Source organism: Hirundo rustica, chromosome 10 (genome assembly GCF_015227805.2).
Source record: "Hirundo rustica isolate bHirRus1 chromosome 10, bHirRus1.pri.v3, whole genome shotgun sequence".
Classification (NCBI taxonomy): Eukaryota; Metazoa; Chordata; class Aves; order Passeriformes; family Hirundinidae; genus Hirundo; species Hirundo rustica.
Genome location: NC_053459.1, coordinates 5721897 through 5746614, shown reverse-complemented (window position 1 = coordinate 5746614; position 24718 = coordinate 5721897). Strand labels below are relative to the sequence as shown.

General features: G+C 51.8%; 1 long non-coding RNA gene across 3 annotated transcripts; it reads left to right on the top strand.

Annotated features, from left to right (window-relative positions):
- The first annotated feature begins 4686 nt into the window (after positions 1-4686).
- Positions 4687-6886, top strand: LOC120757258 (uncharacterized). Of its 3 annotated transcripts, none has more exons than XR_005702430.2 (3): positions 4687-4923; positions 5182-5288; positions 5608-6886. It is a non-coding gene; the product is annotated as an uncharacterized LOC120757258 (long non-coding RNA). The 3 variants fall into 3 exon arrangements; XR_005702429.2 differs by having other exon boundaries at positions 4687-5085; XR_005702428.2 differs by having other exon boundaries at positions 4687-5085; positions 5168-5288.
- The last annotated feature ends 17832 nt before the right edge of the window (positions 6887-24718 follow it).

Below are 24718 nucleotides of genomic sequence, written 5' to 3'. Positions count from 1 at the left end.
TCCAAGAGAAGACTGAGTGTTGAACTTTATTTCTCTTACAATGGCTCCTCAGAGCCTTGGATAAGATCAAAGCCCGGCTCCTTTGGGCGTGTGCTCCACACGTGTGGCACATCTCCTGTGGAAGCGGCAAGCGGGATGGATGATCCATCTTCTGGGGAGGAAAGCTCAGGCACGAGGGGAGGAGGTGACTTTTCCAGGAGTCTGCAGGCAGCCCATCTCAGGGGTGCTCCAGGTGTTTGTGAGACATGCAGCTCCCTGCCTTTGCCTCTCCCAGGGATGTTCCCAGCTCGTGCAGAGGGAAAACCAGGCTGTTTTTCACTAGCTTTCCTGGGAATCCAGAGCCCTCCCCGCCCGCCTGTGCCGCTCCTGTTATCGTGAATGTCAAGCACTTTGCAAACAGAGGCATTAAATGTCAGATCCTGTCCCTTACAAGCCCTGCTTGTAATCGGAATGCTCAGACATGCTCCGTGCTCACCTCAATCCCATTCCCTTCTCCTGATAAGCGGCGTCCCTGGTGCCACTGCCTCGGGAGGTGAGGCCACCGAGCAGCGCTCTTTACACCACTCTGGACCCTCATCCCAACGTCTTCATCCTCCCTATGTGATATTTAAAAATCCTTAGGATCAGATTTCCACCTGGCCCTCTCCTTTGGGGATGGAAGTGGGCATTTTGGGGGCGGTGTTTGGATCCCGTGACTCTCTCTCCCTGTGCTGAACCCTTTAGCAGACAGAGCCAACCTTCCCTTGCAGCTGTGTCCAGGTGCTCCCCTCCTCAAAAGCTCCTGGTTCCAGCTGAGGCAGACCCGCCCCAGGATTTCTCCCCTGGATTTGCCCTTGCTCTCCTCTTGGATAAGTGAGATGAGGCATCCTGCATTCCTCTGGTGAAGTTCAACAAGGCCAAGTGCAAGGTCCTGCACCTGGATCGGAGCGATCCCAGGCACAAACACAGGCTGGTTGGGGAAAGGATGGAGAGCAGCCCTGAGGAAAAGGGCTTAGGCGTGTTGGTGGACAAGAGGGAAAGGCTTTCAACCACCAGAAGAATTTTAGATGGGACATTAGGATGAAATTCTCCCGTCAGGGTGGTGAGGCCCTGGCACAGGGTGCCCAGAGAAGCTGTGGCTGCTCCATCCCTGGGAGTGTCCCAAGGCCAGGTTGGACAAGGCTTGGAGCAACCTGGGAGTGTGGAGGGTGTCTCTGTCCATGACAGGGGGTGGAACTGGGTGAGCTTTTAGGTCCCTTCTTACCCAAACCATTTTGTAATCTCTCACATCTCATGCTGCAATCTATCTCAAGGCTTCTCTCCCTGTTTTTCTGTGATTTCTCTGTATTTGCTGTTATTTTGGATAACAAGGTGGCCCAGCAGCACGCTGGTGTGAGTCCTTAGGGTGATACCAAGCCTTTCCTTTCCCTACATTTCTGCCTTCCCCCTGGTGCGCACTGAGCTGGTCCCTTTCCCACCCCTGGCAGTGGGAACAGCCAGGGTGGCTGCCAGCTCTCTGGCTGTTTGTCCTTGATGGAAAAGCTTTCCCCAGGAACAATGTGTGTGCCAGCTCCAAGTCACCAGTAACAGGGAGTGCTCAGCTCTCTTCCCTTTGGTGCCTTTGAGATGGGGTTTCTCATTTGGACTGTGGCATTGACACAGTAAAATAATGCAGAGATTGCACAGAATAAATGAAAGCAAACACTGCATGTGCTGCTGCCCAGAAATTTGGGACTTGCTGCATGGCTAACAAGGTGCATTTTAATAATTACAAATGAACCTGTGGCCAAGAGAGCCTTCACTGAGCACACCTGGAATGAATGCTGATACTGCCGCTCCCCGCAGAATGCTGATAATCACATTTGCCAGTGCATTAGAGCTGATTTAGGGGTAAACAATAGCTTCCATCTGAATTTGTTTTACAACCTATTGACTGTAGCAGGTACCTTTTTTCCACTGAAATAATCGTAAATATTTTACCGTGCCTTCACGCTGCATTTGTTCTTGGTGTTTGTTTGTTTTGTGTTTTGGTGGCTTAAAAAAAAAAAAAAAATTATTTATTTATTGCGAATTGACAACAATTGTGCTCACCCTCCATCTAATCCAAGGAGCTCACGGTTGTTTCTTCCCCTTTCCACCCTTTGTTGGGATAATTGTTCTTCCCACAGTGCTACTGCATGGTTTGTAAGCTTATTTCAGGCTCAGCTGTGGGGATTAGTGATAACGCTGCCTGTTGTAGGAAGGTTCATATTATTTAAAACTGGAACTAGAACAAAGGCAATTCAATCCCAGTTCCCCGCTGCCTGGGTGAAACTGCATTTTCTGGTGCTGTCAAGGAAGCGCCAGGTAGGAGCTGAGCATCTGCCTGTCTGCAGGCCGGGGAAGGGAGGTGAACCTGGCTGGGCAGCCCGAGCTCAGCCCCAGAGCCTGGGCAGGAGCAGGGAATGGCTTTTCCTCGGGTGCCCCTTCCCTGAGGGTTGTTGTTAGTGCCTCCTTAAGCAGTGCCCTTGGCCTGGAGATCTCCGAGTCACTGCTGCAGCAGGGATGGGATGTGGTGTAGGGGTGGAAATGCCCAGGTTTTAATTATTTCCCAGTACAGCAGAGTCTTAGGGGCATTCCAGTATGTCCACACCGGCAGTGGGGACTGGGGCAGAGGCTGCTCCCAGCTCCAGTGGTCAGGTGGCTTCACACATAGAGCCCTGCTGTGCCTGGGCTTTGCTTAAATGACAGCAAATGAGCTGGCAGCCCCTTCCCTCTCTGCATGGCCAGCAGTGTGAGACCAGGTCTCCAGCAGATAGTCCAGATCATCCGTCCACCTGTCCATCCATCTGTCCGTCCATCCCTTCATCTGTCCGTCTGTTCATCCATCCATCCATCCATTTGTCCATGCATCATCCACCCATCCATCCACCTAGCCGTCCATCCATCCATCCCTTCATCCATCCATCCCCATCCATCCATCCATCCATCCCCATCCATCCATCCATCCGTCTGACCATCCATCCGTCCATTCGTCCATCCGTTTGCCCATCTGTTTGTCCATCCATCCATCCCCATCCATCCATCCATCCATCCATCCATCCATCCATCCCTCCATCCATCCATCCATCCATCCATCCCTCCACCTGTCCATCTCCCTACCCATCTCTGTGTGTATGTGCTTTAAGCCAGGTTAATGCCCAGAATGTTTTCTCAGCTGGAGTCTGTGTCCCCATTTTGGCACACGTGGAGTTGGTGTCCTCGAGCACCACGCACCTCTTGAGAAGATTCCCCTGGGCTGGTGAGAGCAGGGGAGCTTGTGGCAGGGTGGAGAAAGCTGAGAGTGCAAGGAGGCCCTGGTGCCAGCACCACTGGACCTCTCCCTTGGGATTCCTGCAGCCCTCTGTCACTGGCAATTCATGCCTTGGCTCTTGCCTGGGGATTCCAGGGATGAAGGAAAGGCACTGCTGCCTCTCCTCCCATGGAGCTTTTACGGCCATTGAGGTTTGCTGAGTCAATAGAACATTCTGAGCTGGAAGGGACACACAGGGATCATCCAGTCCATCCCCTGGTCCTGCACAGACACCCCAACAATCCCACCCCGTGCATCCCTGAGAGCATTGTCCAAACACTCCTGGAGCTCTGGCAGCCTTGGGGCTGTGCCCAGTCCCTGGGGAGCCTGGGCAGTGCCCAGCACCCTGTGGAAGAAGAATCTTTTCCTGATATTCAAGCCAAACCTCCCTCTTCCCCCAACGATAGGTCCCAAGGGAATGGCTGGAGGGTTTTACTGGAATATTTTTGTCAGCAACATTGAACTCCCTGCTCAGCTCTTCCTCTCCCCCACCCCTGACCCCAAACCCCTGCAGTGGGCACACCCTGAAGGGAATGCTGACTGTCCTTCAGGCTGGGAGGTGCGGGTGTCACCTGCCCTGGGCACTGCTGGTCCTTGAGCTTCCCATCCATCCCCCTCCCTGCTTCCCCAGAGGAGCGGAGCGCGTGGGGTGTGCGAGTGCGCGGGGGGCGGTGAGAAACCCCAGACACACAAAAGCTGGAGGAACCACCAGCAGCTGTAACCCTGGCAACTGTGTCTCAGCATTTGAATGTAATTATACCTCGAACGTGATAAACACTCCCAAGGACTCCTTATGTGGAGATCATACTAAACAAGTCTTTGAAATTACCCTCATCAAATATTGATAGAGGGAGAGTTTTAAAAAAGAAAAAATAAAAAAGGGAAAAGGGAAAGAGAGAGAAAAGGCGAATTCTTGCTCTTGCCCACGGGTTAATGAGGATCTGTTGGTTTATCACCACGGTGCAAACCCCGCCGAGAGCTCCAGAGCTCTGCAAAGTTAAAAGTGGGGGTGGGAGGAGAAGAGAAATAAAACCATCAGGTGAGGCAGCTCTATCGATCGGCATCTTGTTTTATGTTTGGCACGCAGGAAAGCCATCCCAACAAACACCATTTATCTTGCCCAGCCCCGGCAGACAGGGTTTAATTGCTCGGGAGCGGGAGGGGGCGGTGGAGAAGGGGCGTTTCTGAGGCCCATCAGCACCAGGTTGGGTTGGTCAGCAGAGCACTGAGCTTGGGCATCTCCTCCCACCTGCAGGGCTGGAGACAGCAGGCAGAAAGTTTTCCATCAGGAGAGCAGGTGGAAGTCCCAGGTGGCTTCCAGCAGATGTGGATCAGGTGTGTAGGAACATCCCTGGAAGTGGTGGTGTTGGCCCAGGGTGGGGTGCAGCTCCTTGCTGGTGCTCAGCTCCTACCAGCACCCTCTGTCCTTGGAAAAAAATCCACCAGGGGCCTTCCCTGGCTCTGGTGATGTGCAAAGGGAGGGAGCTGGGCTGCAATCATCTCCTCTCCTCAAGCCAGTAGGAGCAGGAGGTGCACCAAGAAAAGGCATGAGTGGAGTTGGGATGGGCTGCTGTGCCCAGCAGATGCCCTGAGCAATGCTGGGAGGGGGTTTGGTGAGCAGAGCAGCCTCTTGTCTCTTGAGTGGGGCTGGGGAGAACGAGGGTGAAGAAGCACCAGAAATAGGGAGCAGCTCAAACTTTGTTGGAGCAGAGGCTCTGGAGGTGTGAAGGAGGAGGAGGAGGAGAGGGAAACAACTCTTCATCCGGGCTCTGAAGGTGATGAGGGTCAAGGGGAAGAAAGCTGCAGGGGGGCAATTTTGTGAATTGCTGGTTGTGAGGTACTTGGTGACTCTTTGAGTTGGCTTTTAACAGGGAGAAGAGGCAAGCAGGGGGCCCTGGCTGCAGTTTGGGTGTTGTGAATGTCGGTTGATTTGCCATAACCAGCTCTCACCTGGAGTCACGGAGACCTGGAAGCAAAGGTGCGTTTTTCCTGTGTACTGGGGGTGGGGATGGTGGTGGTACTGATGTGCTTTCAGCTGACTGAAGGTTTTACCACTTGGGAGAGGTTTGAGGAGCAAACCTGAGCTCCAGAAGTGGAGGCAGCAGTTGACATCCCCATGGATCCCTGTGGGAACAGCGGCCAGCGCTGTGGCCAGAGGGAGCTGAGAGTGCAGCCAGAGAGCAAACAGCATTTTAATAGGAATGAGGGAGGCACGATGGGATCACCAGTTTGGTGGAGAGTCGCACATCCTTGCTGGAAAACCTCCCTTCTTCACTGAGCATCTCTGTTCCTGGCAGGCCTGCCCCTCAAACCATCTCTCAGCACTTTCTGAGAGGACCTGGAAACATCTTCTGAGCAAGAAAACTCCATCTTTCATCTCCAGCCACCCAGATCTGCAAAGTCAGCCTGGTGCCAAGCGATGTGCCAGGACAGATGCCAGCCTGTGACCGAGCAGGACCGGCGTGTTGTTGAGATCCGCCTGATGTGTCCCCAGCCCTGTGCCAGGGCTTGGCCCTTGTGCTGGGAGCGGCGGGCATGGCTGTGACACACAGACACCAGAGCCCTCTCAAGCACCGCCAGCTGCTTTATGGGCTGCTTGGAAACAGTTGGAAAGGCCTGTAATGCCAGCGCTCAGTGTTAGTTACTGCTGATGCAGCTGGGAGAGGAAATAAGGGGGAATTGCAGCTCTGAAAGATGTTGTGGGCATCTCTGGTCCAACATCAAGGGTGGGTTTGTGGAGCACAAGGCAGCTGTGGCTCAGGAGGGGAAAGCAGAAGGTCTGCGGGACTCCTCCATGCTGGGAGATGATTGTGAGCAGCGTGGAGCATGTTGGAGGGAAAGTGCTGCAGGTTGTGGTCTGAAATGTATTTCACGAGTGAGTCAAAGAAAGCTGCACTAACCCCATGGCTGCCCTGCCTCCTGCTGAGCTGCTGGCTGAAGCTGCTTCCCATCCAAGGATGGACTGGGGTGGATCCATCCAGTATGTGCTGGTGATCCCTTGCTGTTAGCTGGAGGAGGGCTCTGGACGACGTGTCGGATCTGAAGCCTTTGAGGGGGGATCCAGATGGTGTCTGCATCCCTTGCTTATCTGGCTAAAAATAAAGAACTTTAGAAAAATCTGAGTCTTCCTTTCCCACTGCAAATTCCCCATTCTGGATTCTTTGGAAGGGGTGGAGGTGTTTGTGTTCCTGCAGGTTCCCCGGGAAGTGCTCCTGCCATGGGCAGAAGGTGCCAAGGGCGGTGCAGACGCTCCGAGGGGGAGTCTCTGTGTGAGGGAGCTGTGAGAGGTGCGAGCGGAGGGCAGATGTGGTCACACATCACCCGGGGTGTGTGCAGGGAGGAAACGGCAGCCGAGGGCAGAACAGACGCTTTGACCTTTCGGAGGAGCTGTCTGTGCGAGGTGGCTGGGGGGCAGTGAGCCATTTAGCACAACAGCTGAGTCCTTGGGCTGAGCCACGCGAGGACTGTCCCAGCAGAGGAGCCGCTTCTCCCTAGAAGGCTCCCAGGGTTCACGCTTAGATGGTTCCTTTAAAGGTTAATTCTCACCGGCAGCATCTGGAATAAAACTCGGAGTACTCAGAGGGAACACAACCCACTTCAAAGGGTCTTTACGTTTGTGGTTCTTTTTGTCTTTGTTTTTTTAAATGTTAAAATTTGTTCTTATTCATTCCTCAAGTTAAAAATAAAGGGAGAGCCAGCCCTCCCAGCTCGGCTCCCAGCGCAGAGGCACAAAGACACAGCCGCGCCGTTGCCGGCGTCGGCAGCGCGGTGGGCTGCGCTTCCCCCTGCTCCGAGGGGGCAGAACAAAGAGCTCCCGCAGTCACCTTTTTTTCCGAGAGTTGCATTGTTAAACCCTTCCGCGGGGAAATCCAGGGAGTGTAATTGCTCTGGTCTGACTCTGCCCGCTGAGCCGCCTGAATTAAGTGGGTGTTTTGGCATCCCGAGCCGAGCCTTGCGGGAAGTGACCTTCGCCTTCCGCCGCTGCTCTCGGCAACCCGCCGCTAATTAGGATGGAGGGAGCCCTCCTTTGTTTCCAAATAGTGGTTTACCTCTGTCTCGGCGTTCTGCCGGGAGCTGCCCGGTGTGACTCGGCGCATAACGAGCTCCAGCGCCGCCGAACCGAGCGGACAGGGCCGGCTGCGAGCCTGGTCACGGCACAGCCTCTCATCAGCCAGCGCCGCAATTAACATCTCAAACCAGGCTTTGATTAAAAAAAAAAAAAAAAAAAAAAAAAAAAAGGGTAAACCCGGCCATTTCCATGGCGCCTTCCATCCAGTATTTGCAAACCTGGGAGCGGCATCGATGCCCGTGCCTGTCACACGAGGGTCGTCGCTGGAGCCTGCGGAGATGTGCGGGGTTTGGGAAGCTGTCAGAGCTCCACAGCTCCTCTGAAGAACCACAGGATGGTTTGGGTGGGAAGGACCCGAGAGATCATCCAGATCCAACGCCCGAGCCGTGGGCAGGGACACCTCCCACTAGGGATGGGCTTTGCCTGCTCTTGGGACAATTTTCCCCGATCTGTAATGGTCTGAGAACTGCCTTGGCTCCAGGCTCTGGTAAAAGGGGAATGAGAAATTTCTGCCTTTTGGAAAGACACTTATTTCCAACCCAATAAAAAAAGCACAAAGATGATCAAGTTTTCAATGGTAAAACTCCAGCAACTCCCCTGCAGGAGGAACTGTAATATGGGACACTTAGAGGGTTTAAGGCAAATTTACTCAGAAAGAGGATTAGCTAAACTGTGCAGAAGTTCTGTGCGAACACCCCCACTGAAATGTAATCTGGTTTATTGGCATTTGTGTTGGAAATGAGCTTGGTAAACCCAATTAATGTCACTTCAGTTCCGAGTGAGAACGCTCTGCAGGGATTTCTGAACTTTGAAGCAATGAGCTTTAAATTCACACCTTTAACTTTACCCAGTGCTCCCCTTGAGCAGTTTGCCGCATCTGCTGATAGGAACCAAACAGATTTATGGGGATGTGTGAAAGACCTCTGCCCACGCTCTAGAAATGCTCAGACCACAATTCTCCCAAGACACCCTGGATCAAGGGGATCCAACCCAAAAAGCACTGGGGCGTGGGATGGGGCTGGGTTGGAGATGTGTGTGCAGACAGCCCAGCTCCCAGGAGGCTACTGATGCTGTCAAAAAGGCATCTTCAGGCAGTGGCTGCTGCTGCTGCAGATCCCACAGATCCCGTGGCAGGCTCCTGGCAGGAGCAGCTCACCCTTGGACACCTGTGGAACCTGCTGGGTAGAGGGAACTGAGCGGGCAGAGCAGGGCAGGTGCTGCCCGGGGATTGCCCGGGGGCTGACACCATCCTTTGGTGGCAGGACCTGATCCCTCTGGGACAGTTGTGTGGCAGGAACAGCAGGAATGTCCCTACACCAGAAGCAAGGGGAAGAGCTGGGATGTGCTGGGCAGTGAGCAGGTGTTCTGAGGAGAGAGGTGTGTGCAGACAGAGTGATCCCCCCCTGCAGGGCCTTGGGGTGAAAAATCCTCATCAGCTCAGCCTCAGCACCGTCCTGGGTTAGGGATGGGGTCTTGCAGGCCTGGCTGCTGCCTTGGGGCAGAGCAGCTGCTGAGGTGATGATCTGCACGGAACAGGATCCCGGTCCCAGCTGGCTCTGGCTGGGAGCTGGCTGTGCAGGACCAGGTCCCAGCCACGCCTTGGACAGTTCCCTCCTGGCTGCTCCACGTTCGCTCAGTCTTACCAGGGAGCGAGGGCGATGCCTTGTCCTCTGCGGGCGCTCCCTGGGGATCACCAGGCGTGAGCTTCCGAGGAATTGCCACCCAGCAAGGGGAGGGCAGGGCTCAGAGTGCCCACCTGCCGTGCCTGCTCTCCTCACCAGCTCTCCCCGTGTCCTCAGATGCTGCTGAGAGATATCGGAGCTTGGATGGTAGCGCTGAGTTGGCAACTTTTAATATTGCTGAAACATAATCAGCTTTTGCTTCTACAGCAATTAGCATGTTATTACCCATAATGTTTTGCATGGCAATTTTGCTGTAAACATTTGTACTAATTCACCATAACCTAATTATTTTTATGACACATAATTATGAAATATTTTTGGAGAAGGAATGGCTTAATTTTCTATTTATACCATTATTTCCTGGAAGTGTCAGTTATTTTTACATCAGGAAACAGCGTCTCCCCCCTTCCCCAATTAGCCCTTTCTATTTACTGCCTCAGCTTGCCTGTAGAGCGCAGTTGCTGGGACCACATTCTCCTGGAGCTGTGTGATGGATTCTAGGAGAGCCTAATTGAGCTGTAATTTGTGGGAGCATGATACGTAAATGGAGGAAGGCAGCAAGTGGGTTTTTTTGCTGCTCGGTGGGTGGACGTGATGATTCCCAGTTACAGCACCTGCCAGAATGACCCTTTCCAAAGTATCCAAGGAAAGAGCGATGTGGTGAAGCTGCTGGCTTAGGACCATGTTTTTCAGGAATGCCAGCACCCTGAACTTGGTGGTAGAACCTCTTGAGGGAGATGCTCTTGAGTTCCACAGAACCATGGAATATGCTGAGCTGGAAGGGGCCCACAGGATCATCCAGTCCAGCTCCTGGCCCTGCACAGACACCCAACAATCCCACCCTGGGCATCCCTGAGAACATTGTCCAAATGCTCCTGGAGCTCTGGCAGCCTTGGGGCTGTGCCCATTCCCTGGGGAGCCTGTTCAAACCCTGACCACCCTCTGGGGGAAGAAACTTTTCATGATATCCAACCTAATCCTTCCCTGGTGCAGGTTTGGACATCAGGAACCTATTGCTCAGACCTTGGCACCTGTGGACCAGAACAGCCGAGAGACTGCCCAGCCCACTCTGCCATCCAGCCCAGCGTGGTGAGCAGGGGCATGGGGGTACTAAACGTGGGCAGGGATGCCTGCAGGGCCAGGAGAAACATTTGGGCTGTGCTTCTTCTCCAGAGAAACATCCCAGGCCTGCGCTATGGAGGGAAAGGCATCACGAACGTCTGGAGCGCAGCCGCGAGGAGCCCGGCCTTGAGGGAACCCCGCAGGGTGATGGCAGAGGGGGAGCTGGATCCCTGCAGCCAACATTTAGTGGCAAGAGGCCTTCCCTAATCGCATTCATGGAGGCAGCGTGTGGAAAATCCCGAATTCAGGCTCACTCCTAACAAGTATGGAACTTGGCAGGCTGAGAGGCTTGTATATCTTGTCTGATCTCCCGTCTGGAGAGGTCTCAAAACGGAGCCATGTGTAGCGCATTGACATCTTAAAAGAATTTCTTAAAAAAAAAAAATAAAAAAGGCATTTCTAGATGACTGTATGTCATATAAATGAGATTTATTTCAATGCCTGTCATGATAGTTGAGGCAGTAACAAATCCAGTAATTGCTGGTGCTCTGGTCGCGTATGCTCTGAATGTTTAACTCGGAGCTACATTTTCGCAGCAAGTCTCAGGTTATTGAGTCAATCCCTTTCCCATTTTTCCTGTCTCCTGGCTGGTGAAGGTGGGGCTGCACGGTGTGTTAGGCACATTGGGCAAGGGGAGTGTTGCGTGCAGGCTGCCGTCTCGGAACCTGCCTATAATTACCTGTTAATTGTGTGTAACTGATGGAGACCGTGGAAATCGGGTTAAGAAAAACTCACTGGCATTTTAAAATCATTCTCAGTGCTGAGTATTAGTGCACAGTCACACTTCAGGAAAACCTACAAGCAACCAGAGGCACAGAGCTGAAATGATACAGTGGAGTTTGGGACTGCAAGACCTGGGAACTGAAGGGGGTGTTTATGTGAGGAATTTTAGCAGCTCTTTGCCCTTCCTAGATGCCAACAGACCTCCTCAAAAGTGACTTGTCCAACAGCCCTTCTTAAATAAGGTGTCTTTGCTCTTTGGTTGCCTGCCTGTGAGAAAAGAGAAGGTGTCTTGCCAAGTTCTTTCATCTCCAAACCCCAGTGTCATCCTCGATCTTTCCACAGAAGTAATGAACTGAGATAGTGTAAAGACTATCTCATGAAGTATCTCGGAAATGAAGTGAACTCTGCACAGGGATATGGTTCAGCTGATACTGCCAGATCCTTAGCAGAACTTGAATATTTTGTGCCCAGCTGTCACTGTGACTTCATTTTTGTTTTTCCCAGGGATTATGCATTAACAAGGTTATTCTGGGCATCAACAAGGTTATTCTGGGCATCAACAACAGTTAAAAATGTGTCATAACTTGATGCGGTGTTTGATGTCTATCAGCTGAACTCCCTTAAAGGCACCACCTTTAAGCATCCTGGGCAGGGATTTTGGGATTGAGTCAAGGATATCCAGAAGGACCCCAGTGACCAGCACTCACACTGATAATGCAGGGAGGTGGCACTTTCACGTGGGATGACATTTTTGCAGGGGACCTGTAAGAGGTGAGCAGGGCAAATGCAGCTGCAGTGGATGGAAATGGGTAATTTTAATTTTATTTTAATACTCTGGGGAATTGTGTCCTGGGTGGGAGCAAGCAGAGGATATTTATGTATTTTCAAGGTATCTGGTAAAGATCAGACTGGTGTAGTCTAGTGCTATGGAGGTCAGGAAATTGGAAATAGGGATTCATTGCAGTGGAGAAGTTTCCCAGCTCATGACTGGAAATAACACAGTCAAGAGTCTTTGGTATACTCCAGGAAATATGTGTTGGGTCATGGCACTGCTTTGTTTTTTTCAGGAACAGTGTGAAATAAAAACAATAAAAGGAGGCAAAGACAAGGGACACCTCTTCTATGTCAGGAATCTTATGAAAAATCCATCCCTTATCACTGCCTGAGGGGTTATGAAGACTGAGTTAAATGAGTGTGTGACCACATGAGCCAGATCATATTTGTGAGAGTAGAGAGATTGATATGATCTAATCATAAAAACACCCCCAAATATTCCACCTGCCTCACTGGAGAGCACGTTCACCTCTGCCTCTGTGATCTGCTAGGCCACATGCTTTATGTACCTGTGTAATTAATCCTTTATTAACATACTTGGGTAAGTGCCTTGGCAGGGGCTGAGATGGGCAGCCTGCACCAGGAGATCTTCTTGAAGCATCTGCCTGGGAGTGCTCATCCAAACAGATTTTAAAATGGGTTTTCCTGGTCGTGCAAGAGTCAGAGGGTTTGTCCATGGTGCATCCATCTGTGTCAGCCCAGCAGTGAGGGAAACCACGTGCAGAGCTGACAGGTACCTGGTCACCCCAGAGCCACATCTGTGTGACCTCACAGCAGCCCTGAGCTGCTTCGATTTTCCCTGAAATGGGATTTGTAGTGCTGGGATCCAGGGGAGCATTGCTGGAGCTGACAGATGGGCTTTGAGAGACACAGGGAGGTGGCTGAGGCCTAAGTGTTCCAAATTTATGGTGGCCATAAAAACATGTGGAAATGATGGATTCTGCTCATTGCTCACGCACACAGTGACAGGTTTTCGAATAAAGCAGTAACTGATAGCCCCTGGGCTGGGAATTGAATTTCTCCTTTCATGATGTCATCATGATGTCATACTTTATTGCCTGTAATTCTAAACCCCATGGCTGTTGTCAGCGTGCTGGGTTCATGTGTGTGACATCACGTGGGGTTTCAGCTCCGGTCTCTGATGACGGCGCTCTTCTAACTGTGATTTAAAGTGCTTTCCTGTCCTGATGGAAAAGTTACGGCTTTCTTGAGGCATATCATGTTCCAGGCCAAATGCTGTCATGGCTGAGGGGGGAATGTCATTTGGAAAGGTCTTTGGAGGGCAGCGAGTGCAATTCTCAATGCTATGCATTCAGAAAAATATGGGTCTTGTGGCCTGGAGGACACTGTCACAGTGAGAACAATTGTTTGGGAATGAAAGGGTGACTGACACATGTAATCCTTGTATCCTTTGCCTCACCTCTCCCAAAGGAATATTGAACTGCTTTTCTCTAAGGACAAAGGAGAAGAGATACGGACCCATGCATGGCCAGGCTGGTAAATGGATCCTCATGTTCTCCTTCAAACACACCTCGTGCTCAGAAGAGGAATTTGTCAATAACCCTCCCCAGGTGATAAACAGTGGACCTCTTCTGATGAGATGCATTTTCCTACTGTCCCGGGAAACTGTGTCTTGCCTCTTCCAGCCCCTGGCTCTGGGACCCAGGAAAAGGCTCCCACAAGGGCAGGAGGGGCACCAGCAGCAAAGCCAGGCCTGGGTGATGGCTGCTTGGATTTAGTGAATGGTTCAGGTATGGTTACTGTGGTGATAGCCATGGGTTTTAACCACGGTGGAGGAAGGGGATGTGGCAGAGGTGTGGCAGGGGTGTGGCAGGGAGCTGCAATCCTGGGTACCCAACACCTGCACTTCACAGGAGAGCTCACCAGACCCTGCTGTGGTCTGCCCACAGTGGAGAGCCCAGAGCATGTGTTTCACCAATATTCCTCCCATGCAATACCAATTTTCTCTTTTTGTTTTGGAGAGGGCAGGCTCCTGGAGCAGGTTCCTTGTTCAAGCACACCCTCGCCCTCTCCAGCCCTTTGGATTTGTATCTGCAACCCGCCTGTGCTTTTTATTTTGAAGCGAAAGTTTTATTTTGACACTTCTGCTATGTCCCATCTCCCTTCAGCCTCCTCCCCAGCTGGCTGAGCAGAGTCTGGATTCCCTGGAACAGAAGGGTAGGCACAAGAGCAAAGTCTGTCATTCTTTTGCAAAGCCTGTGGCAGCAGATTGCAGCATTTGCTGTCAGTTCATTAATTACGAGGGCATTAACTTCCGAGGCTAGAAAACACTGGAAACACCAAGGTTGCTGCTTGGATGTTATAAATAACATATTGGAGAGTTTTAAATTGGTAGAGAGTTCGAAAGCTGCCAAGTTTTCCTGGGAATACCTGGAGTTCCTCTGCGATGGGGCTCAGAGTTTCTGGAAGCGCCTGTGCTTGGCTGGCCGACACAGCATGGAAATATAAGGAGTCGATGTGGGATCCGTGGTGCAGGGATGACAGGTTAAGCTTGGTGTAATTCCTGCTGCCAGCTTAGAGGAACAATCCTCCTGGAGTAAAGTGATATTATTGTCGGATCGTGTCGGATATGCTGTCCCAAAACTGCACCAGGAAACCTTCGGAAGTTGACATCAAAGCTCTCACTGATGTTCAGAGTCTCAGGTGAGGGCCAGCTATTGCAGAAGGAGAAAACCAAAGCAAAGACTTAGCAGCAACAGCAGTGACACTGATTCTTATGTTTTTTAGTATTTTAATTTTTTTTTTATTTTTATTAAAAGTGCACCCCTGTGGCGCAGCTGGCTACTTGCTCAGCGCAACAGCACCAGAGAGGAAATTCCTTCCCAGCGCTCACAGGTGATCAACTTACACATTGAAGCATGAAGTTTGATTACCCTTGTAACATTTTATTAGCTTGCATAGCTGCAAATGTTATTAATGCTCATAAAATTATCCAGTCCTTTAAAATGTCTGTTCCACTGGTGTGCGTCTCCATGACTTCCTGGGGTAGTGGATTCCAGGAGTGACTGTGCTGGGTCAAGTCATATTTTTCTTTTATTTCTCTTCAATCCACAGCCCTTTTGTTTTATCAGTGCCCCCAGTTTGCTTTTAAATTATGGGGCAGGCTAATGTGAGGCAGCAAACTGGTTTTGATGGCAAGCATGGCTCTTCTATGGACTTTATTTTTCTAGTGTACTGATATTTTCACGTATAGAATGTACTAATAAGCAATATATGTTTGTGTATATCTGTAGGTGCATGCATATACCTGAAAGTGTGTGCAACTACTTATGTATAAATGCATAAACTCTTGTATTTATTATGTCACTTGAATGTTTTTTGGGTGTCTTGGGTGCCAGTGGTTCGGTGCAGGGATCCCACCCCACTCCCTGTGTCTCTGAGGGAGAGTAATAGCAGGGAAGAAAAATGTGCTTCTGAGCCGTGTGTCAGCAGACTTCAGACACAATGGGGCCCGTATTTCCAGACAAGCCTTTTTAGCTAATTAGCTGAGTAAAAAATCTATTTCTCTTCTTAAATTCCCTGCCATCCATCCACCTAATAGAGTCAAGCAGCTCCATATCATGGGGGTTATGCAATAAATCATCTATCTCGAGAATTTCTCTCATCGCTCCCAGCCTGGGCTCTCCATCTCTCTGTCCACAGGAGCTGCCTGGTTGCCCATTCTGGCCGCTCCCTTCTGGCAGTGACTGTAATGGAAAAGTGCTGGAGTTCTGTTCTGGGTGTCCCTTGGCTGTCCCCCAGCAGCTCAGCCACGGCCATGTCCTCACTTGTCCGTGGGTTATCCTACAACAAACTCCCAGAAAGCAGAGGCTCCTGTGGCTGTGTGGTCTGGGTGACCTCCTCAGCCTGGGCTTTGCAGCCCGTGTAGGGTCTGAGCAGGTCTCCAGCATCACCTCTGGAGCCAGGATGGATGAGAGGTGGGCTTTGGGGAAATCAAAAAAGAGCTCTCTTAGCTTCAGCATCACGCAGGCAGGAGGATACACCCCCAGATTTTGGTTGTGTGGTCAATGGAGTAGGAACATCTCCTCTGGAGAGACATCTGACTCTCACGGACCCATATGGCAACAATTTTCACCTCAGGTCTGGATTTGGACATTGCAACTCCAGCCTGCGGCTGTTGGATTGCAGAGAGCAAGAGTAAAGAGCCACTAACATTGTTTTGGGTAGCAATGCCTGGGCTGGAGTCAAGTTGCTTTTTAACCTTCTCCTTAGCAAACGAAATTGACTGAACTCTTTCAGGTTCTCACCTCAAGGCAGGTTTTTCACACCCCAAATTTATTGTTGTAGCTGTTGTCTGAACTCGCTGCTTCTGACAATACTTTTTTTTTTTTTGTAGGTGTGAATACAAGGGCTGGACACGATGTTCCTGCCAGCACGGGGTGAAACACGACTCCCTTTGTACTCCACTGGGCGGGGGGTGTGGGTGGCTCGGTTGGTGCTGGAAGCTGGTGTTCAGCCAGGTGTCCACCCTGACCCACCCTCGCTGCCCCACGCTGAGCCCCTGGTGTCCCACTGAAGTGAGCTGCACTGGCAGGGATGTTCGGGTGGGCTGTCAGGTACCTAGGAATGACGGATTTTGGGACGGATAAAGGGTGATCTGGTCACTGCTTTGCTGGTCTCTGCTTTTGTTTGCAGCTCTTGAGATGTTTGAGCAACGTGGAGTTGGCTGCTCTGGCTGGAGGAGCAGCGCTGCCGCAGTTTGTTCAATCTGTTTACAACCTCACATTGTATGAAGTGGTTGGACCCTTGTCAGTTTACCAAGAAAACACATTTCCTGCAGCCTGGTGACCTGTCCTTGGCTGGAGTTACTGTGCTGTTATCCTTTGCATTTTCTACAGATGCTCTTGGTCGTTTGTCAACGTGTCTCTGAAAACCCTTGAACGTGAGCCGAGAGTTGCCGTGATCCTTCCCCAGGTTTGTGCATCTTTTTACTGTCTCCCTTGTTTCAATAAGAGAAATTAAAATGTTGGGCAACGATTTCTAAAACTGTTTAAAAACAGAACAAAACCCCAAGAAAATTCTGGAACAGAATGCTTTTGTTGGCGAGAGCGAAGGTTTGTAAATATTTATTTTTCATGAGCAAAAAATATCAGGCTGTTGTGATAGAAAAAACCCAGGGAATTCAAATTTAAAGTGACAGCTCCCACGCAGGAATCGGGAGCCTGCAGAAATGTCAATAGGTCAGGCCCAGTTGTTGTGTTGACATCAAGCTCCTCCTCCATCCAAATCCAGGAGGGTGCTTTCCACCCTTTGTTGTTGTTTGGAAACCAGACACAAATGTGTTTGTATCTCTGTGCTCCTCTCAGGGGATTATCATGCCAGCACCCAACCTGTGCTGCAGACAGCTGCCATCTCAAAACCTGCCTTAGGATCATGTTTATGCTGGATATGCTGGAAAATTTCTTCACTGGAAGGGTTGTCAGGCACTAGAACAGGCTGCCCAGGGCAGTGGTGGTATCCCCGTTTCTGGAGGGATTTAACAGGCATGTGGATGTGGCACGTGGGGACATGGGTCAGTGGTGGCCTGGGCGGTGCTGGGGGAGTGGTCGGACTCAATGGTCCGAAAGGGCTTTTCCAGCCTAAACAATCCCGTGATTCTGCGCTGTTTGGATGCAAGGAGAAGATCTGAAGACCTTCTTCTGACAGGAAAAGCTCTATTCAGCATTCAGAGTGTTCTATAAGTAGGGTAAGGCGTGGAGGAGGTTGTCCTGAGAAGGACAAAATAAGTATGGATATGGGATGTGGGGACATGGGTCACTGGTGGGCCTGGAGGATTTGGGGTAATGGTCAGACTCAATGATCTTAGAGGGCTTTTCCAACCTCAGTGACTCAGCGATTCTGAATATCTCCTGCTGCCAAGGTATGATGTGAAGCCCCACACTCAGCTGTGCTCTCCCTCTTTCTAATGGCTCTGCTTTGCCATGCTTTGAAGCCAGGTGGAAGAGCGATCCCAAAATACCTTACCTGGCTCCTGGCTCCTGCCAAGGGTCCAAGAATTTAATGGGTTTTGCTGAATGACCAGGTGCTCTCTAGACTTCCCTGGTGCATTTGACTGTCATTTAGGGGTGGATTTCCTGAGTGGCTCTGCTTGGACAGATCCCCTGGAAGCAGTGTGAGGTCTCCAGAATGTGTTGGCTGCTTGAAAAGTCTGCTGGGGCCCTGGCTTTCCAGGAGTTTTTCTTCCTGCAAAGAAAGGAGGCTCCTGTTGCATACTTGAGTTCTGCAAAACCAGGGCTGTAAGCTGGAAGTTGTGCTCAGGAAGTTTTCTCCAAAGTAAATGAAATAAATAAAATAAAACCGCGGGGAAGAAACTGAAGGCACGACAAGGCCTTTGTTCTGCTTTGTATTCTTGCCTAGGAGTGCTCTGCTCAGCTGTGCATTAATCTCTGGTTTACTGTGCAGCCTTGGTGCTCGCACACCAAATCCTCAAAGGGAGTGTGTGCGCAGGTATTCATGGAGGTCACCTCACCCTGGAGCTGCAGGGCGCCGGGCCCCTTTTGTGCGCAATAATTCAGTGCTGCTGCGGCGCCTTGATTTCCCCATCAGAGCGGGATGTGCCGCGCCTGGACAGCGGGAAGCAAAACTGGGAGCTGAACCCAGCAACAGCTCCTGCAACCAGAGCAGCCGGGATGAAACAGCTCGGCCAGGAGCAGCGACAGCCACGAGGAGCCCGGCGCCTCCTCAGCTGTGACCTTCCTGATCCCCAGCCAAAGGTCGGGCAGTGGCAGACCCTTTCAAACACCAGATCCTCTCAGCAGCTGAGAATTGGGTGTGGGGCTGGCGGAGAGCTCTGCCGCAGCTTTGGGCTGGGGATGTGATGAGCATTAGCAAGCTGCCTTCCTTCCCCCCTGCCGCCCTTCAGAGCTGCTGTGTTGGGCAGGAATTAATGGATCTGGAAAGGGATGCCGCGGCTGTGGGCTCGGGTCAGGGAGCGGCAGGCCTGGAGGTGACGGGGTGGCTGTGCCAGCTGTTTGACAGTCCTGCCCAACATCCTGCAATTAGAGTTTCACAGAGCAGCCCTGTGCCTCGAGCTGTGATGTTTCCAAATTTCAGGCCCCGCTATTTGGTCCTGTGGGCGTGCTGCACCTCATGGAAATGGACACCTAACGAGGCCTAGGTGATTCAGCTGGAATTGCCATGCTGGTGGGTACGTGTTCCACCATGGACACTCCATCTCTGCTGCTCCAGTGTCTCTCCTCACGTCCCTGACTTCTGCAGGATTGGGAAGAGCAGGGAATTTCTATCCTCTCCTGTGCAGTTAATTAGGAAGCATTCCAGCTTGTGCCGTTTGGTGGGGAGCATATCCAGGCTGTTCAGCAGTGCTAGCAGGGAACAGACCCTGCAGGGAAAGCAGGAATTCCTGACACCACTCCCTGATTTGGGATGAGCTCAAATTCACTGTACTCTAACCCCTAAGTTTCAAGATTGCAGTCCCTCCTGGCACCAGTGAAGAGAAAAGAAGGAATCATCTGGAGTGGAGGTGTTGGTCTGTCCTTGGCCTGGAATTGCTGGCTGTGTGCTCCATAGAGGACTCGGAGCAGGATGGAGGATGCCGAGTTCAGGGGGAACAAATTCCTCACCAGCTCCCAGCGGTCTCCACACAACAGGGCAGCAGCAGCTCTCGCTGGGAGCCCTGGGGAAACACATCAGTTGGGTATGGCAGAGAGCAACCTGTCCTTTGGGATCAGGTGAGCTCTGTGGTGGGATTGGGCTGTGCCCTGGAGCTCCAGGAGAAGCTCCCACACTCGGGAGGTGCCCCCGATCCCAGCGTGCCGTGAGGGCGGCAGGTCTGGCACCACACACGGTCCAAGCATGCTCCCTGGAGAATCACAGAATCCTTTAGGGTGGAAAAGCCCTCTCAGGTCATCGAGTCCAAGCAGTAACCAGCACTGCCAAGGCCACCACTGACCCACGTCCCAGGTGCCACACTCACAGGTCTGTGAAATCCCTCCAGGGGTGGGAACTCCACCGCTGCCTTGGCTGCCTGCACCAGTGCTTGACAACCTTTCTGTGAAGAAATTTTCCAGACTATCCAACCTAAACCTCCACTGGCACAACTTGAGGCCACTTCCTCTTATCCTATTGGTTGTTATCTGGGAGAAGAGACCAACCCCCAGCTGGCTACAACCTCCCTTTAGGTAGTTCTGGAGAGCAATTATTGTGTGTTTTCTCACCAGCAGCTGCTGGGGCTTCACAAATGGGAAAGGGAGGTGGTCACTGCACTTCAGGCTGGGCAGGAAAATCTGTTAATGCTTGAATGACAGTGGGAAAGCATCGCTGAACCCTTGTGGAGGGGTGGCGGCTCATTAGGATTCAGGCTCGGTCGCTCCTCATCCTCTGGAAAATGCACCACCTGGCAGGAGCACTCACCTCAGCCCTCGGTGACAGGCAGAGACGGCCACCAGCTCTCGGCCACCAGTGGGGCATGTCACTGGGAATGACAAACTGGGGGGGAAGGAGCACGGGGTGGGGCGAGGGGGATGGCACGGGGAGAAGGAACATCTGACTTGGCTGAGCTCAGGGAAAGCTGAAAGAGCAGCTGCTGTCGCATGAATAATTACTGCTGTCCATCCTCTTCTGGACAGGCAGACGAGAGACTCCTGCCCACCACAGCAGTGGAGATGTGTTGCCTGGGGGCCAGGAGCCATGGACACGGCGTGGTGTGGGGAGGAGCAGCCTGCAAGCTGGGCCATTTGGGGCAGAAATGCCTGCTTGGGACAGAGCAGTGGGTCAGCCCACGTCCCTGCCGCCAGCAGCAGCAGCAGTGGGTGCTCTCTAAAGAGAACACACAGGAATGGTCTCTTACCATTGCCATCCATTCCAGTTGTGCCCAGAATCTCCAGTCACTAGAACTAGAAGGTATCTGTCTTGTCCCTGTAACTTCTGGTTTTTAATCTCCAGTCCATGAATCGGTATAATCCCATTTTGTTGCCAGCTGGCCCCGTGCTCCGATGCTGATTTCCCATTCCCCACATCCCGGCTGAGTTTGGTGCTGTGAAATATACTCCCTCTAGTCAGCCGCCGGCTCTCGCTAGCTCAGTTGTTCAGGGGTTTTAGGGAAATATATTTCATAGAGACAGAATAAAGATTTCAAAAGAGTGGCTCTCACCCCAGCTCCAGTCCAAGCTTTATTCTCGAAGTGATGTTCCAGGAGAGCCAGGAGAGAGAGCAAACAGGAAGAGACGGGGGTTTATCTAGTTTTTGGGCCAAGGAAGGATATCGGCCCTGAGCCAATAGGGTCAGGAGTAGGTAAGAGGGAAGAAGGGTTAAACTATGTGGCACAGGCTTCAGGGGGACTCTGAGGGGAAAAACCGTTCCTCAGAGGAACACAACAGTGCTGTGCCATCTGTACGAGGGTTCTGGTGCCTCCCCCTCCCAGCCTTCCCCAGTGAGGGAGTTTGGAAAGGTTGAAAGTGTCACAGGGTGGTCGCTACCATTTCATCATCACCTGCATCTTCATGACAGGTCATGAACCTCAGCTTCCTCCAGCTCAAACTGGGATGGCCATAACCTGGCATCTGCAGGGAGCAGCTCAGTGTGGTGCTCTGCCATGTCCCTGTGTGTGGGAACTGCCTGCAACAACATCTCCTCTCTGTCCTGCTTGTTCCCATCTCTTGGCAAACTGAAACTCCTTGGCTGAGGCAAGAGCCGAGCTCCTGGAAATCAGAGTTTGTTCTTGCTGACATGACCTGTGGTCTTTGCTCCTGCCTGAACTAAGGGTGACCCCCTGACTCTTGGTGTCCCACGCCCACCCAGGACTCAGTGGCTCTTCCAAGCTGGAGCTCCAGGCAGGGGGATGAGAGATGGTGTCTGCTGTTAATCTCTGTTGATGGGTAAGCTCTGCATGGGTCACTCTCCTCTGGGGAGCCACTTCTTCACCGCCATTGACCTTTATTTGGTTTGCCTTATTTACTCAGGTGGCGGATCAGGTCACATTGAAGTGGCTCCTGTTAAACTGAGCAATGGCCACTTAGATCTGGAGTGGCCGTGTCCACACAGAGGTTAATGCAGCTTAATCCAATCACTTTGAATCTGCCCTTGCTGTTTCGGGGAGGGATTTCCATCAACATCCCTGCTCAGTCTGTCCCCTGGTGAGGCAGAGGAGGAGCAGGCTGCTCCCAGTGGGCAGCGCTTGGAGACGGGAGCTCAGCCCTGCTATTCCTCCTTGCCCAGAGAAGGAATCCCGGTTCTTGGAAGGGAGAATCTCTGTTTGTATGTTGATTTAGGATTCCAGCTGAAAGAAAATGAGTAATGCTTATTGCTGTCCTTAAACCCCCCTTAGTCTCTCTTTTTGCAGTTCTTGACATGCACAGGACAGAAGAACAAGGTTCCCAAGAGGAGCAGAGTTGACTAATGAAGTAAAGAAACATCCTGATCATTGGCAGGTGCTGGAGGATTGTGCTAACACTGTAACTTCATCAGTCTTGGGCTGAGTAATAAGGAATTATCAAAACAGGAATGGCAGAACATGCTCCTCTGGGACCTGGAGATGGTCCAGCTGCAGCAGCTCTGACCCTGACAGTTTGGTACAGCTGAAGCAGAGTTTCGTCTGGATTTTCTCTTGTTTGGGATGGCTGGAGCCTCTGTCTAGTGCCACTCCTCTTCTGCACCATCAAGACTTTTGCAATTGGTGGGGAATGTATTAACCACCCTGGAAAAATTAACTCTATCCCAGTGAAAGCAGGACACCTGGGCTCCTTCTGTGCTTCAGTCCAGGGGATACCCCTCCCTCCCCACCATCCCCCAGGGCTTTGGATATCTAAAGACTGCAAAGTGTTGACATGCTCCAGCATGGCTGGATGGAGAACTGTTGAATGGAGGTCTCATGCAGATCCAGCTTGAGACCCTCCCTAAGCCTGCAGCAAAGGCTCAGTGTCAAACTCTGGACAAACCACATGTTCTCGGTCCCTGAATACCCCCCCAGGCAGTAGGACTGCACCCATCACCTTGAAATGACATCCCCCACCCATTCCCACTCCACTTCCCATGCACTGCTCAAAACCCCATCGCTGCTCTGTAATGCCAGGTGGGATCAGCAGTGGGTTTGCCATAGGATCAGCCAGCCAGGATCAGTTGGATGCACTGGCCTCTGTCAGCGGCCATCCCAGTGCTCAGCACCAGTGGCAGGATCTACTGTTAATTAGTTGTGCCCTGTGGGGAGGATCAGCCGCCCTGCAGAGCTCAGTCTGGGGGAGGCATTTACACTCTTATTTCATAGAGCGACACAATGTCCTCAGCGGGAAGGGACCCACAGGGATCATGGAGTCCAGCTCCTGGTCCTGCACAGACACCCCAACAATCCCACCCTGGGCATCCCTGAGAGCATTGTCCAAAGGCTCCTGGAGCTCTGGCAGCCTCGGGCCTTGCCCATTCCCTGGGGAGCTTGGGCAGTGCCAGCACCCTCTGGGGGAAGAACCTTTCCCTGATATCCAACCTAAACTCCCCAGACACAGCTGCAGCCACTCCCTGACCAGTCCTGGCCCACAGAGGGAAGGAAAGCTGTAAGGCTGATGTTGTGCCTTCCATCCAGCTTGGCCCCCCTGAGCCCAGCTGGGACAGATGCTCTGATCCAGCCCTGGGGAAGGCTCTGGCTGTCAAGGACTTCTCTGGGCGACTGACGACTTTTGTCCTTGAAGTACATCACTCTGAGTCTCTCCCCTGTGAGGAAAGGTGATTTTAATCCCTGTCGTCTATGAGTAGAAGGGAGAAGGAAGGGGAGGAAAACTGGAGTTGTATGGTGGTTGAGGTCAGCAGGAAATCACAGCTGTCCCCCAGACCTGCAATACACAAAATTCCCTCAAACCGAGCACTTAGTGTGCCAGGAAAGAAGTGACAGATAACAGAGATTACCCTAATGAATAAACAAATATTTTAAAAAACGACTCCTCGTGTTATTTTTAACTTGGTGGCAATTTGCATGTGAGTCAATTTGCATACATTAAATACATCTCCCCCTGCACCGAGCTCCCCCTCCCCTTCAGTACAACATCTCATTATGGGGCCGCTGGGACTGGGGAGCTGGGGGCTCTGGAGGGGATATTAACTCACCCAACACATGCTGTGTAGGTTTTTATCACTTGCTGCACATTGGACCTGGTGTCTTTGAAGTCACCAGTGCCTCGGAGGGCCTTCTGCTTGAGGTGGCTGAAATGGAAAAAGAAAGGAAGGGGAGGGGGAGCCACCAGGAGTAGAAATGCACGGAGAAGAAAGGAGATTGTTCAGCTGGTGTTAACTTGACAGAAAATGAGCGATGCAGAAACCTCTCCCCTCTGCCAGAGAGCCTGGGTGTTGTGGGTGGGGGTTGTTTGGGGTGAAATTTGCCATCTTCTTGGGAGCCACAGAGAAGGAGGAATGGGCCAGTGAGAGCCCCAGGAGGAAGCCATGGGGTGGAGGCACGGATGGTCTCCCCAGGTCTGTGTTGTTGTGGCTTTGGGGGGACGTGGAGGTTTGTGTGTGGTAGGATCCCCCTGCCACGGTTTCATCCGTGGAGATCCCCATGGGGGCCTGGGAGGTGGCAGGTTTCCGCCTCCAGGAAAGGTTCAGGCTGGATATTAGGAAAAAGTTCTTCACTAAAAGAGCAAGGTCCCCGGGGTCGGGAATGGTGGAGCCACCACTCCTGGAAGCATTCGAAAACGGAGGTGTGGCCCTTTGTGATGTGGCTTAGTGGGCAAAGTGGCATTCAGTCAAAGGTTGGGCTTGATGGTCTTGTAAGAATTTTCCAACCTGAATGATTCAATGATTCCATGCTGTGGGAGCTGCTGCTACCCCATGCCTCAGTTTCCCCAAGAAACAGAGAGGATTAATTATGCCAGCCTCTCTTAGAGGAGTTCAGGGCACGCTCAGTGATGGAGAACTGGTCAGGGGAGCTATTCTCCATGACCTGGATGTCTGTTTGAGGGGTGTTGTGATGAAAACACACAGGTGTCGTGACATCCCTGTGTCTTTGATAGACAGAGA